Source organism: Protopterus annectens, chromosome 8.part1 (assembly GCF_019279795.1).
Source record: "Protopterus annectens isolate FY-2018-M chromosome 8.part1, PAN1.0, whole genome shotgun sequence".
Lineage (NCBI taxonomy): Eukaryota > Metazoa > Chordata > Ceratodontiformes > Protopteridae > Protopterus > Protopterus annectens.
The window spans coordinates 207754101-207771309 of record NC_056742.1 but is presented as its reverse complement, the minus strand read 5'-3'; positions in this window follow the sequence as shown (position 1 = coordinate 207771309).

Below are 17209 nucleotides of genomic sequence, written 5' to 3'. Positions count from 1 at the left end.
ATACCTGGCAGCTTCATCCTTAGCATCTTTTTCCCAATATACTCTGCATCCCTCCTCAGCACATGTCCAAACCAACGTAATCTTGCCTCTCTGGCTTTGTCTCCAAACCTTCCAACCTGGGCTGACCCTCTAATATACTTATTCATAATGCTGTCCATCCTCGTCACACCCAGTGCAAATCTTAACATCTTCAACTCTGCCACGTCAAGCTCTGACTCCTGCCTTTTTGTCAATGCCACTGTCTCCAACCCGTATAACATAGCTGGTCTCACTACCCTCTTGTAGACCTTCCCTTTCACTCTTACTGGTACTCGTCTGTCACAAATCACTCCTGACACTCTTCTCCACCCACTCCATCCTGCCTGTACTCTCTTCTTCACCTCTCTTCCACACTCACCATTAATCTGAACTGTTGATCCCAAGTACTTAAACTCATTCACCTTCACCACCTCTACTCCCTGCATCCTCACCATTCCTCTGTCCTCCCTCTCATTCACACACATATATTCTGTCTTAGTCCTGCTGACCTTCATTCCTCTTCAATCTAGAACATATCTCCATCTCTCCAGGGTCTCCTTCACCTGTTCCTACTCTCACTACAAATCACAATGTCATCTGCAAACATCATAGTCCACGGGGACTCCTGTCTGATCTCGTCTGTCAACCTGTCCATCACCATTGCAAATAAGCAAGGGCTCAGAGCTGATCCTTGATGTAATTCCACCTCCACCTTAAACGCATCCATCACTCCCACCGCATACCTCACCGCTGTCACACTACCCTCGTACATATCCTGTACTACTATTACATACTTCTCTGCCACTCCCGACTTCCTCATACAATACCACAACTCCTCTCTAGGCACCCTGTCATATGCTTTCTCTAAATCGACAAAGACACAATGCAACTCCTTCTGACCTTCTCTGTACTTCTCCATCAACACTCTCAGAGCAAACATCTGTAGTGCTCTTTCCTGGCATGAAACCATACTGCTGATCACTAATCATCGCCTCCCTTCTTAACCTAGCTTTCACTACTCTTTCCCATAACTTCATGCTGTGACTGATCAGTTTAATCCCTCTGTAGTTACTACAGCTCTGCACATCACCCTTTTTCTTAAAAATCGGTACCAATACACTTTTTCTCCATTCCTCAGGCATCCTCTTACTTTCCAAGATTTCAAATAGAAGTCTTAAAGCCAGAATTTCTAAACACTGTTTGGATATGGGTAGTGATATTCAAACAATTAGACTGGCTAAACATGCCCGAGACACAAATGATAAGCACCCAGTTGTGTTTAGAGCTATTAAAAAAAAAAAAACAGAATATGAGAAGGAGTGATATTGGGATAGAAAAAGAGATAGCAAAATATAAATGTACTACATATTTATATGCATATTTTGGACTAGGGTTAAATATAGCTGCAAATATTAATACAATTCAACAGTTTAACTGCTGCCATATGGCTTTTAGGCCTTTGATGCATAGCACTGTCTGTATAACTGACTCTGCACTGTGATTTACTGAATCTATCATATGAATTTTATATAAACTTTGTAAATGAGTGTATGCATTTTTTAGCATCTCAGGAGAGTCATGTGTGAAAGTTTGTTTGTTTATTTTAAGTACAATCAATTCCAGGCATACATGCCTGACTTTTCTTTAATAGTGATTCATTTCCTAATGCAAATGATTATGCAGAAACAACCTCATATCCAGTGCTATTTAGTTTTAAATATTATCCCCTGGATTCTCTATAGATTGCATGGCGTACAAGATCGGTGCAGGAGCTCCAGCAGGCAATATGTCTGTTGTGCGATCCAGGAGCAGTCTACAGGGGTGTGGACGAGTGCTCCAGCAGTAATCCAGCACTAAGCCCCTGTATGCAAATCACCCCATTTTAAGAAGAAATCTATGCAAATGAGGTGATTTAGAAATCCAGGAAGCTTGCAACCGGCCGTGAAGGTCTAGTGCAATTTGTAGAAATATACTCGGTTAGTAACTGAGTACATATCTGCAAAATCCAAAACGGAGCTGTGACAGCTCCAAATAAAGGCTTCATATCATGTAGTAAGCATGCCAATGGCCAAGTATAAGGCCATTGGCATTGCAAATAGTTCAAAAAATAAAATAATCAACTTTTTTTTTAGCCGATCTCGGCTGTTTAAGTGTAGGGCAGCGGTGTGCAAACAGGATCGGGGGGGGAAATAACAAAATAAACCTAAACTAAGCATTTTAACTAAAATCAGTATTCTGCCATGCAAGTCAATGGCAGGCAGAAGACAACATGGCCAGTGAGTAGTGGTTGCTAAGGGGGGAGGCTCAGTGTGAGACATGCAACTATGCATTAGCAGGCAATCCTATGCAAATTAGGGGAAGGATAGTGAATCCCAGTTTTCCCCAGCATGTGCGTCAAGTCCCAACAGTGTAAGAGTAAGAATAGCTTGGTGCAAGCCTAGGAGTTAGGTGACATCATGTGGGGGGTGTGTCAGGCATACTGTAAGCGGATTGGAGCCTTGTGGCTCGGGTTTGCTCCTAGCTTAGCAAAGCTAGGGGTGTGTCTAAACTTGCCTAGCACTCTTTACAATGCCTAAGCAGGTGTGTGCACCACCCACCGGGTTTTAACGGCAGGAAAAAGAAGTTAAACCAGGAAATAGCAGCAGTGTGCACATTTGTGCACTCTGTTTGAGCGGCGCGCCCCTGGGCTTAAACAGGAAGGCAATGGGAAGGGAAAACAGCAGAAGGAAGGTAACCAAGAAGAAATAGCATAGCTGGCAGGTGAAATGTATCAGAATCAGCCAATTACAAAGGCAGCAGACCAGCCCAGCCCAGAACACTGCTATAAACTATGCAAACACCTTCCCTTCTGTTTTTTTCCACACTCTACACCACCGGTGTAAACAAGCGGGGAGCTTTTAGCACTCGCAACAGCAAAATAATAGGGGCTGCAATAGCTATCATACAACAACCTGTGGAAGAGGCTGAGGGTGGTGAGGATGTGAATTCTGTCGACCAATCCACAGTGAGGAGATGGAGAAGAGTGTACAGACCCAGAATAACCTACCAGGGGCTACATGAGCTGGAGATAGTGGAGCACTATAGGGTGGGCAGGGACCTCCTACAGCAAATTGTTGAGCTGTGCCGGCTATGCCTCACACACAGAACTAACAGAGGGGAACCCATCCCAGTGGATGGGATACCAAGGTATGTGTAGATCTAAGAATACTAGCTACAGGTACCTTTCAAAGGCCAACTGGGGATATGATGTGGATCTCACAGGCATCAGCATCCAGGGTACTCCACCGGTTCCTGGAGGCCATGTCAGCACATGTCAGTGAGCACATATATTTCCCCAACACCTAAGGCATTGGCAAGCAATATGGAACTGTTCCACCAAATAGCAGAATACCCTGAGGTAGTGGGTGCTATAGACTGCACGCACATATGCATCAAAGCACAACCTGATGAGCGGGGTAGGGTCTACATCAACCGCAAGGGCTTCCCATCCATCAACTGCCAGGTCATGTGCGATGCCCAGGGCATAATAATGAATGTGTGTGCTGGCTGCCCTGGAAGCTATCACGATATCCACTGTCACCTATTGCGGGATGCTGGATACGCACTGGAGCCATGGCTGATGACACCCATCAGAAATGCACATACACCCAAACAAGAACTCCATAATGAGGCACATGCACAGACCAGAATTATAGTAAAGCATGTGTTTGGGATGCTCAAGTCACAATTCCGGTGCCTGGACACATCTGGTGGAGCCTTGCAGTACTCACCAGCTACATGTACCCAAATTGTCCTCGTATGTGCCATGCTACACAGTATGATCCTGTGAATACAGCTGCAGCAGAAACAGCACAGGGCAGGGCCACACAGCCCACAACCATTGCCAAGGCCTGCACATGCACAGAGTGACTTGAAGGAGGAACAACCTGAGCCTGCCCCAGTAGGCAGAAGGAGGCATGCCCAGTATGCCCTGGCCTTGGCAAAGAAGAAATGCATAGCACATACATTGACACAGGAGGGACCCAGGGAATGACAACTCTCTCTGACTCTCACATACAGTAAAAGGGATGCCAAACATAACACTACCTGTGCTCAACCATCTGTAGAGAGTGTACTATATGCATCCGACATAGGCAGCCCTGCAGCACCACTCTCAATACTGGGACACCCACAAGGTAAGTAACTCACACATGCCAGTCAGGGGGGGTTCACATAGCCAACAACAGTCACAGCCAGCAGGACAGGTGTAGACAAATGCAAATAAAGGCTGTGCTATGGCCTCTGAATGATGCCTATGGGTAACCTCCCCCCAGGCCTACACAGACAGACGACAGCAGGTCAGGCAGTGGGATGTCAGTTCTGAAGGGTAGGAAGTCTGAAACTAATATGTAGGTAAATAAAAGCTAAGATCTGTAGTACACTGGTATGCCTCTAGGCAGCATGATAGGTAAGAGTCATAGCAAGTGTGTACAAGTGTCAGGTGTGCCCCCGTCTTACATAGACATGTAGTAACAGGCAGGTGTGCCGCCCCAATCCTGTGTAGACATGTAGAAATAGTTAGGTGTGCCCCCCATCCTACATAGCAATGTAGTAACAGTCAGGTGTATCCCCCAAAGCCTGCGTAGAAATGTAGAAATAGACAGGAGTGCCCCCCATCCTATGTAGAAATGTAGTAACAGTCAGGTGTGCCCCCCAATCCTGTGTAGAAATATAGAAATAGTCAGGTGTGCCCCCCATCCCATGTAGAAATGAAGTAACAGTCAATGCCATGTGATCAATGGATACCCTGCAGAAACAGTATGCTACCTGTAAGTGTACAACACATAGGTCAGCACTGCATTATGGACTACCTGGACTTGATCCACACATTCAGTACAGACGGGCATACTGGGCATGCTCACACACTTAGAGAAATGAAGGCAATACCAGTCAACAACACACTGAAAAGTCATACTGGGCATGCTCACACACATAAACACATGAAGGCCCTGTCTGCAAACAGCAGTGGATCAGACATAACTGGCATTTGCAGATATTAGTGCAGACACTCCTCAGTATGCACCACACATTCTTTGCACACACAGTGGACTGGAATACAGACATATATCTAAGGACAACACACTATAATACGCCAAAGGTAGACATGCATAGATGTGTGGAAGAGGGTGACTGTGACAAAGAACCATCCAGGCCTTTCCCACCCAGCACATAGCCAATGGGCCACAACCACATGAGGTTCAGATGTCACTCACTGTAGATACTAGCCACCAGTATCTGTCAGCAATACAGATTATGTGGTGCACGTGCTAGCTGTGCAAAATGACTGTACAAGGAAGGTGTCATCTAGCATCTGTATACACGTACCTGTGAAATATGACACTGTGTGTGCCCGCATAAGGTGTGTCAACCACTAGACGAATGGTTTATAGCCCATGCACACAAACTGCCCTCCCCACAGCCCTACTATGACAAGCCTGCTGACGTCATCCACTGTGAAATACACCTTTGGGAGAATTGCAGCCCAATAATCTCTGTGGCGCATCCTGTAACTGTGTACTGCTGTAGTGTGATAAACTCGTTAGGAAGGAGTTCTAATCCCAGACTTGGCAAGTGTGTATTTGTCTGTCTGCGTAGAGAGCACTGCTTTTTAGGGTAGTCACACTCCATACAATTCAAATGCTCAACTTTGGCAAGGCTGTTGATGTCATCCACCTAGAAATACACCTCTGTGAAAGTTATAGCCCAGTAACCTCTGTAGCATATCCTATAACTGCGTACTGCTGTAGTGTGATACATTAGGTAGGTACGTATGTGTTCTAATCCCAGACTTTGCAAATGTTTGTGTCTGTCTGTGGAGAGAGCAATGCTTTTTAGGGTAGTCACACTCCCTACAATTCAAACGCTCATCTTTGACAAGGCTGAAGATGTCATCCACCTAGAAATACACCTCTGGGAAAGCTGTAGCCTAATTATCTCCATAGGGTGTGCCATAACTGCGTACTGCTGTAGTGTAATATAGAACTCTGGCAGTGTTCTATTCCCACCCATGGTAGATCTGGATGTTTTGTGTGTGTTTCAATGTCTGTGTAGGGACCAATGCATTTTAGGCTAGTCACACTCAGTACATTTCAAATGCCCTACTTTGGAAATCCTGCTGATGTTATTCATTGTGAAATACAACTTTGGGGAAGTAGTTCACCAATAATCCCCATGGTGTGTCTTATAACAGCTCCATGCTGTAGTGTGAAAGTGACCTCTGTTAGGGGTTCTGCACTTACACATGTCGATTGTGGATGTTTTGTGTGTTTCAATGTCTGTGAAGGGAGCAATGCATTTTAGCCTAGCCACACTCACTACAATTTGAATGTCCTACTTTGGCAATCCTGCTGATGTCATCCAATGTGATATACACCTTTGGGGAAGGAGTACTCTAGTAATCTGTGTGGCATGTACAATAACTGCGTAGTGCTTTAGTGTAATAAACTAGGTAAGTAGGGGTTCTACTCCCCAACATGACAGGTGTGTGCTTTTGTAACTCGTATACTGTGTGAGTGTGTGACTCCTGGGCCCAATGTAGAGTGGGTTTTGCAAATTTCTTATATGGTGGCCCTAGTATATATGAAAATGTCCACCATACAGGGATAACATATGTGAAATAGCTGAGAGGCTGGGGTGCAAATCCATACCCATACATGTTACATCAAGGCCAGGCAATCACAGTTAAGCACCCCAGAATTACCCAGAGCACACACTCAACCCATGTATCATACACAAACACACACACACACACACACACACACACACACACACACACACACACACACACACACACACACACACACACACAAATGCCTAGGCAACAGGCAATATATGGGTAGTACACTGCATAATGGCCACTGATAGTAACTATGGAGTGATTGCAGTGGGCTACAGATGGCATGGCACCCTGTCCATCTGTCCAATAGGTACATACATGCAGACAGTGCACCTTCCCCATGTTCCCCACTGGACACCTTCAACACCTGTGGTGCCATCACATGCGACCCACAAAGGACATACCATGCCTGAAAACATGCCCTGTATGGACAGATGTCATTGACACCAGGGAATGCCATTAGCATGCTATCAATGTAGGTGCAGGGTAAACCTGCTGTCCATTACCAGTTCCTGCCACAGGTGGCCAAGACTGGCATACATTCAGGCTACCTAAAGTCCACTCTTCAAAGTTTCCCTTAAAACAGCCTTCCCTGAACTGTACTGCTGATCTAACCAGCGTATTCTATATCTAAAAAGCTCAGCTCTACTTGATTCCTAAGTAGAATATTTTCTATCTGTAAAGCCTAGCACTGCTCCTAAAGTACTTTTTTACTTGATATAGCACTTTTATTATACATAGTACCCCACCAGCCAAAAACCCCATTCGATCACCCACATCCCCCGGAGTTTTTTAAAGTCCTTGTCTATTCCTTCTAGCATGTCGAGGGATCAGTTGCTAGGGTCCTCTCCTGCTCAGCTGGTGAATCTGGGAATATTGAGGCAATGTTACAATTGTCTCATGTACACGGACAACCCTCTCCTTCTTCCACAAAACACAAATACATGCGACAGATGCAACTATACAGCCAAACTGGAGGCTGAGCTCTCTCAACATAGGACTGGTAAGACCAGACAGGAGGAGAAGTTAACCACACATACCACAAACCCAGTCCCACATAGTACTATCACAACTTCAAATCATACACATAAATACACAAAGACATATTCGGAGGCTCTGATCAAAAATCTACCAAAACAGCAGAGGCCACCAAAGCAGACACCCAAACAACTGCCACCTCAGGACACAACACATGCAACACATAGACCACATAGTCAGTGTGCCAAACAGTCACAGCCCTTAAGGCCAAACACAATGCCAGACACACTCGTCATTGGTGACTCCATAGTCAGACACACTGACGTCCCGCTCACCAGATTGAACAAGGAAAAGGTCACAGTAAGCTGCCTGTCGGGCGCTAGAATCCACCACATAACGCAAGCACTCAGGTCTCTCAACAGCAGGTACAAATACGACTCTGTCATTGTCCACGCTGGTGTGAACAACCTGAGACGTACCTCCTTGGACTACATGAAAAGAGACATAGAGGAGCTCTCTGATTATGTAGCCCAAGCAGGTATGACCCTGACCTTGAGCAGTATTCTACCTTCACCAAGAATGATGCCACAATACAGTGACAAGATGATCAGCTTTAATAATTGGCTTAAACTCTGGTGTCATTCAAAGGGGATTCAATGTCTGTCTGCCTGGGATGACATGCTGGACAAGCCACGCTGCTTCGCAAGGGATGGCTTGCACCTGTCACCCCTGGGCTTCCGGATATTGGCGAAGGCTCTTGCCACCCCCATAGTGCCTTTTTTAGGCAAGGCTCAAATTCTAAACCTACCACCCTAGAACACAAAAAAGGAAAAAAACTAAGGGTAATGCTGCTCAATGCCAGAAGTCTAAACCTCAAGATGCACGCACTCGAGGCCCTTCTCAGTATGGAGAACATTGATGTCTGTGCTGTGACTGAGACCTGGTTCAAGGCTCCCGAGAGCACCCCGGCACTATCAGGCTTTAACTCATATCATGCGTTCCAGACCCAAAATCCAGACGACACCAAGAAAGGAGGGGGGTGTCTATATTCATCAAGAACACCCACACCTCAAGGTTGGTGGCAACGCACGATGCATCGGAGACCATCCAGGTGCAATTAACCATAGGCAAGACTGCTCTGCAATTTGTAGCATGTTACAGGCCACCCTCTCAATCTCAGGAACCTCACATAGCTTTCCTGAAAACACTGGAGGGGATAAATGTATCTCCAAACACCATCATACTAGGTGATTTCAACTACCCGAATATAGACTGGGATCACTACTCAAGCCCCAACACTCTAGCCCAAACGTTCCTAGAGTTCATAAACTCAAATGCCATGGAACAACTAGTCACCATCCCCACAAGAGGAGATAACATACTAGATCTCATCATCACGAACATGGGGTCACAATGTTCAACACCGAAGTATACCCTTCACTGGTGAGATCAGACCATAAACTAATCTCACTGGAAGTCCACATCCCGCCCCACCTGAGATAAAAAGACCACAGTGAAGAACTTCTCAAAAGCCGACTTCACACTTCTAAAGGCTAGTGTGGTCTCTTTAAGGCCCCGAGACTGGAAACCATTACTCAAGCCGCTGAATCACTTACAAATGCCTTCTACCAGCACCTACAGGACTGCATGGATCAGGCAATCCCAAACAAAACAAAGACTCTTTGTACCAAAGGCAAGCGTCCAGTTTGGTGGACCCCAGCCATAAACAAGCTCTACAACAAAAGGAGGAAGCTACTACAAGATAGAGCAAAATCCTTAAAAGGAAAACACCCTTGATCATTATAAGTAAAAACTAAGATCTCTCATAAAATCATCCAAGGCAAATTTTGAGAGAAAAGTCGCTAAGGACTCAAAGGACAATCATAAGGCCTTCTTTAGCTATGTTAGAAACCTGGGAGGAAACTCCCAGATATGCTCAGAATTAGTTCAAAATGATGTAAAAATTACTGAACCTACAGACATTGCCAACATACTGGCTGACAGGTTCAGTGCAAACTCCTCCCCCCAAAAGGTGAGATATCTATACCAGAGAATTATAGCCCCCCAAACATCTCAAACGCTCAGGTGAGAACTGCTCTCTCCAAGGCAAAAAACACAGCATCCATGGGACCAGATGGTGTCCCCGGATGTGTGCTCCATGAACTCAATGAGGAATTAAACCCGCAGTTAGGGCAGCTGTTTAATCTTAGCCTCACCTCAGGATACGTGCCTAAGGAATGGCGCACGGCAACTGTGGTCCCACTTCACAAAGGAGGTGCCTCCACCGACCTGGGAAATTACCGCCCCATCAGCTTGACAAGCTTGATCTGCAAAGCTATGGAGAGGATCATAATGGAACTCATAAATAAAGACATAGGAGACTTGCAGACATTGGATCCGACACAGTTTGGCTTTGTCAAGGGCAGATCATGCCTTTTAAACCTGGTGGACTTTTTCGAAACAGTCACCAAGGCCATTGATGAGGGAAAAGCAGTCCACACAGCCTACCTCGACCTGGCAAAGGCTTTCGACACAATACCCCACTCAGGTATCATTGAAAAACTCATCAGCTTAAATGTAAACCCATACGTCACAAGATGGGTTGCAAATTGGCTAAGTGACAGAACCCACAGGGTCAGAGTTGCTGGCGCCATGTCAGACTCAAAGCCTGTCACAAGTGGTGTCCCACAGGGCTCAGTCCTGGGCCCTCTCCTGTTCGGCATCTGCTTTTCAGAAGTACAAGCAAACACAGGAGGATTATGGCTGACAAAATTTGCAGATGACTGCAAACTGGGCGCCATAGTTGAGAACACATCTGACACAGATATCCTTCAGAAGGGTCTTATAGAAACAGAAAACTGGTCCCAGAACCATGGCCTAAAGTTAAACGCCAAAAAATGCATAGTCATACCCTTCGGGAAAAACAAGGTTACCCCTAGCTACCATATAGGCGGCAACCCACTAAGCACATAAGAGGTTATCAGGGATCTGGGTACCCAGGTTGACAGTAACCTTTCATTTGATACTCACGTTGCCAAAGTAGTTAGGAAGACCTTCTACATTGCCCACCTGATCATGAAGGGATTCACATCTAGATCAAGGGAAGTCATCGTCCCCCTGTACTCATCACTCATCAGGCCAATGATTGAGTACATGCCCCATTCGGAATGTATCTGACACGACACCTGCAGCAACTGGAAAGGCCCCAAAAGTTCCTCACCAAAAGGATAAAGGGTCTCAAAAATGTCCTATGCTGCCCGACTGAAGGAACTTCAGCTCTACTCAGTCGCTTACCGTCTGCTCAGAGGTGACCTGTGCCTGACATACAGGGCCATGTCCAACCCAGAATTGATGAACATGCTTCACCTCAAAAAATCTAGATCCCTCAGAACTACAAGGGCGGGAGACTTAAACATTGACACGGTTATTAATAGGACATGCTGGAGGGACAGATTCATCACCCAGAGACTCCCTATGCTGTGGAACAAAATCCTGGTACATGTGAGGCAGAGCACCTCGCTGGCTTTGTTCAAGAGAAATCTTGACCAATGGATGGGAGATCGCAGATATACCCCAGGGATTATCTCAGTGTCACTGCTTGACAGAGGCACGCAAAAAAATGGGCATAGTATCCTCCAAACTAAAGGGGTGGCGAAAGCCACAAAACTCTGGCTAGGCTTATAAATGTCCTTGGGCAGATAGCCTAGTATGAACCTATGAACCTATGAACATTTGATGATAATCTGTGTACACAACATGGGCCAGACACCCCGGGTACATTTCCACATGTCACTGAACATGCATGTGGGAGGTGTGCACATCCCAAACACCATCCATGTCATGGACTAAGGAACACATACATGGCAGGTGATGCACAACATTTGCCACACGCAATATGCACCCAGGTGACTGGTTAGTGGATACAATACCCACCTGTGTGGGCAAATGCAGAAACCACAGGCCTGAGCTAAAATGCAGACCATTGTCATGTGGCCTGATGCCAAAGTATACCCATCAACTAGCCTTGTATAGCCATCTGCCACAGTCAACCACCACATACCCATGCAGAAATGCACCCATGCATGTCAGTACTGTTACCCTGTGTGTTTGTGTATGTGTTGTATTGTGTGTAAGATCACATCCACACTCACTACAACCCCCAGAGACATACTGACGCATGCTGTCTGATGTTAGACACCTCCCCATACCCTTCGCCCATACAACCTCCATATGACCCATGTGGTGCATGTGATACCTGCACAGTAATGTGTTGTGGCAATCCCACTACTGATGGGTTTCAATCTTGCACCTGCCAAGTGTGTCAATGTGTGCATGTCCCTGTGAGAGTGTGGCTCTGTTGATGGTGACACCTGTCCATGATGACAGGCACGTGTACATCACCTACTGTATAGCTACCATATCCCTGTTGCAAATGTCACTCACCATCACGTATATGTTCTGAGGGCTCCACAACAAGTAAACCATGTGGTGCAGCCAATAGCTGCACGGAACTGTGATAGCACTACATAATTATCAGTGGTTTGATACCCTGTGCTGGTAGGTGTGTGACACAAACATGCTTAGGTTTTACTCTCCTACCCTTCCCTGACCTGTCTTAGCCTCTGTCTGCCTCTCTCTCTCTGGTGGATGTGGAGACCTACACCTGCCTTGCTTAGGCAGCAGCATGTGTATTTTAATTGATGCTCAAGATTAGCTGATGGCATCTGCATGAATTGCAGCCCTCCCATAGAAGATTGCATGTGGAACATCTGCGGTAACATTCCCATAGCCAATTGCATGGAAACACACTCCAGTATCTAGGAATATCATGTCAGTGATGGCCCTTTTCATTCACTCTGAGCAGGAACTAGATCCGTTGTTTGACAAACAGCATCTCAGATGGATTGGGGATGAACCTCTAACAACATATACTGTGGAAACAGGGCAAAACACAGGAGGGGGATGTGCCTGACCTGACTACAGACTATAAGTGCTGTATACTGCATTTGGAGTAATGTTGGTTTAACAGTGTGTGTGTGAATATAGCTGTCCCACATATCTCAATACCTGCCATGTCAGTTCTATGTTTATGAGGAATCCCCATCTGCATGGTCATCTGCAGACTGAGCGGTGTGTTGTGCCTTTGGTGTCATGTGCTACCCATGGAGCATCTATCTGTGGACTGCAGAAAGGACTGTGAGCAGTGCAGTCTGTAGATGGTGAAAGGCATGACAGTTACAGACTAGGATGGCATAATGGTTAAGGTGTTTACCTTACGAACACAAGGTGCAGGGTTTGATTCTCACATAGGATAATTGGCTAGGCTTGAAATGGCCCACATTGGTAGTTAGCCTAGTGCTAATCTATGAACCTATGAACCTATATCTGTCATAGAACATACAGTGCAAAAAAACCCCATTACAACAGTAAATGTATGAGGCTATCATAGCAACATGTCAATATTGGCCCTGTGTATGTGCTTCCAGCCCCAACTCTGTCAACCTTTGCACATATGTCGTGCATGTAGAGGTGCATATGTGCTGTACACCATAAGTAGTGTAATCATATCTGATTACAAGGCAGTGAGATATCAGACTGCTACACATGTAATGTACAGCGGGGGTTATAATTGATGACATAACCTGGACATACTTTGGTTGTTTGCACAGTACTGAGGTCTGTGTACATACGGTGAATGTCAACAGTGTGTGTATTGTTAATATGTACCTTGGCCTGTGTACAGACTGTGGTGGTTGTCATCGTCCTAGGTCCCATCCTATCAGATGTTACATGCTGCTCCACTGTATGTTACCTTATTGGCTTACATGTTTGTAGGGCCATACACACTCATGTCCCATACCACAGTCAGCCATCACACCAAACTGTGTAGCTGCCCAGTATATATAGGGATAGTGTGTGAGTGGCACATAAGAGGATGGTGTTGAACAGGTTATGCTAGCTTGCCATATGTGGCTGTGGCCGTGTTCTCATTGGTTGTGGTTATGCAATTTCACGCAGGTGTATCTTACCCTGTGCTGTGACATGCCTGTAGAGCCTGCTATATATGCAGGTACATGTGCATTCCCCCATAGAAGATGTAGGCCAGTGTTGAGCCAGTCTGCCTGTAGCCTGCACAGTGCATTGTTACATGTCTAGCTTAGTGTACTTACCCAGTGAGATGCCATGTGCAGATACTTGCCAGATGTACTCCTGCCGGGCCTCCCTTACCAGTCATGTATATCAGAAAGAGCAGTGGGATGCTGTACAGATGTATGTCAATATCTAGTGGGTAGCATGTGGCCATGGCACCCCTGTACCAGTGGGTATTATGTGACAGGCGTGTGTGAATGCATAACCTATGGTGGCATATGTATACTGGTTGTTATGCATTATACCCATCTATATGGCTATTAACATCCATGTTGTCAGGCATGGTACACATGTTTTGCAGTAAGGAGTTCTGTGTAGAACTCTGGACTGTACAGAGTGTGTCAGAATGTACACACATATTGGCCAATATCTCTGCTGCAGTGGCTGTACTTGCAGGCAGCAGTACATAACTATGATGCCCTTAGGATGTCTGTCTGTAGCCAATGGCACACATGTGGAAAGCAGATGTAACCCCCATACACACACCATGTCTGTGAGGACAATCCCAAGTACAGTAGCAATAGTATATAGAACTTTAAAAGTACACAAATAAAAGTCTTCCAATCCTGCAAACCAGTGTCTTTCCCTGTGACCCCCTCTGTGGGTATATGTTGCAGGCAATGATTGACATTTGTATGGGTGGCCCATACAGTGTCCAGTTATTCAGGTGTGAACTGAAGGCATAGTGGCTGTTCCATATTTTGTACACCTCCTACATATGTATTTGACTGTACATATCTCTGAGTGTGAATGTGTAGTTACATGTATATCTATATATGTGTATGTATATATATATATATATATATATATGCATATCTGTATCTGCATATATGTGCCTGTGCATATGTATCCTGAGGATGTTGATAACCTCCACATTTTAAATCCCCCATGGGAGTAAGACTGTACTGCATGATATGTTACCAATACCAGCCTGACATCATACAGGTGGGATGTAGTACTGTTAACATCTTGTGCCCATGACATGTGAGGTCCTGGTTATGGGATCTGCAACACCTGGTAGTGTAATGCAGGGCAGATGTGTTTGGCGTTTGGGGGGTTGCCAATTACTACAATATGTATATTGTTCGGGGCCTTGCAACCTCATTGACGGTGCATGTGGACATGTGTGTTTCTGTTAATCTACCATTGCTATCTACGGATGTATACCCATATATACCTGTATAAATATATATATATTTGCTTACATATTTCTAACTGTGTCCGTATATACATATGGAGATATACATCTGCGTACATATATGTAACCTGCTGTGTATATGTGGACATATAGGTGTTGCCATATATCTATATATATATATATATATATATATATATATATATATATATATATATATATTTGCATGTTTATATCTTCATATATATCTATATCTATGTATATATTTCAGACTATATATATATATATATATATATATATATATATAAATATATATATATATATATATATATATATATATATATATATATATATATATATATATATATATATATATATATATATATATATATATATATATATATACACATACATATATACAGATATGTAGTATCGGTTTAGATATGTATATAATTACACACACACATACATATAGATGTTGTTATACTTTCTCTGTACTGTTGCATGACTGGGCTGGATGGCATGTTAACAACAACATCAGAGTTATGCATATTTGGCATGGCTTAATGGTAAATCGCTTTGGGTATGGTGTGTATGGTCTTGGGTTCGTGCCTAGCAGGGCCTGTTTATTTTGTTGCTGGGAGGAACACAGGCCATTGGATACTGACTGATTAAGGCACTTTAAAGCATTACATCTTCATTTGACAATAATTTAGTTATCAGGAGGGGAACCTGTAGTGCTGTCTGTATACCAGGGTCGTGTGTTTCCCATATACCTCAATTAGACATTCCTTTTAGGTTTCGTGTGCATACCGGGCAAACTTGTGTGCCACGTATGCTTTGCGATACCTACAAATAAAACCAGCACACGTGAAGATTATTGTTGTTACCAAGGAAATATTCGTCCCATGCGGGACAACCAAAAAATTGGGTATTCTACTTTCCTGTAAAAGCATGGCTGCAAAGGTACGCATGGCTATGTGCATGGAGTACCGTGTGTGGCAGACCTAGGATACTTGGGTTGGGTCAACGTACAGGATGAGTCGTGAGGGGAGGAGGAGTGGAGGGTGGGCAATGTGTGGTGGTGTGGTAGCTACAGGCCAGTAACCAGGGAAGGAATGGTGGCTGTATGTGTGCATCAGGGGGGAGGCGGAACTGTGGGTAAAGTAAATATGGGCCAAGGAGAGGCTGGGTTGGATGGGCCTGTACTGCTCGGCCCGCCTAGTGGGTGGGGGAGAGGAGAATGTGATATAAAGATGTGAAACATAAAAAGAAAACTAATTTACATCCCTATTTAAATTAAACACTTACAATAAAATGAACTTGGTAGTGTATTGCAGAGCAGACGTGTTTGGCTGGGGAGTATGCCAATTCGTACGAGACGTATATTGTTTGGGGCCTCTCAACCCCATTAACTGTGCATGTGGACATATATGTTTCTGTTAATCTACCATTTTTATCTACAAATGTCAGCCATGTATACCTATATGGGTATATATATTTGCTTACATATCTATAACTATATCCATCTACACCTACAAGGATATATATCTGCGTACATATATGTAACTTGCTGTATATATGTGGACATATAGGTGTTGACATACATATGTGTAGATGGCATTTGCATGTATATATGTTCATATATTTGTCTATATATATATATATATATATATATATATATATATATATATATATATATATATATATATATATATATATATATATATATATATATATATATAAAACTACATATATAGATATATTTTATCTGTTTAGATATTAATATATTTACACACACACACACACACACACACATTTAGATGTAGGTATACATTCTCTGTATTGTTGCATGATTGGGCTGGATGTTATGTTTCTGAAAACATCCAATTTATGTATATCTGGTATGGCTTATTGGTAAATCACATTGTGTATGGTGTGCATGGTCCTGGATTCGAGCCTTGTAGAGGCTGTTTATTTTGTGGCTGGGCAGAACATGGGCTGTTAGATACAGAGTGATTAAGGCACTTTAAAGCAGTTGTACGTGGGTTTGCGTGGAGGTAAGCACTGATAACATCTGTTTACGGTTTCTTATACTCAGTTAGCTTACACATTGCTTAATCTGTATAGGCAGTGCTTACCCCCACGCAAATGCACATAAACTCTCTTTCTAGTGCTTACATATGCCTACTACTGCTTAGTTGTGCTTACAACTGGTTACTACTGCCTTAATCATTATGACACTGCTACTTCAAATGTTAATTTCCTGCAGT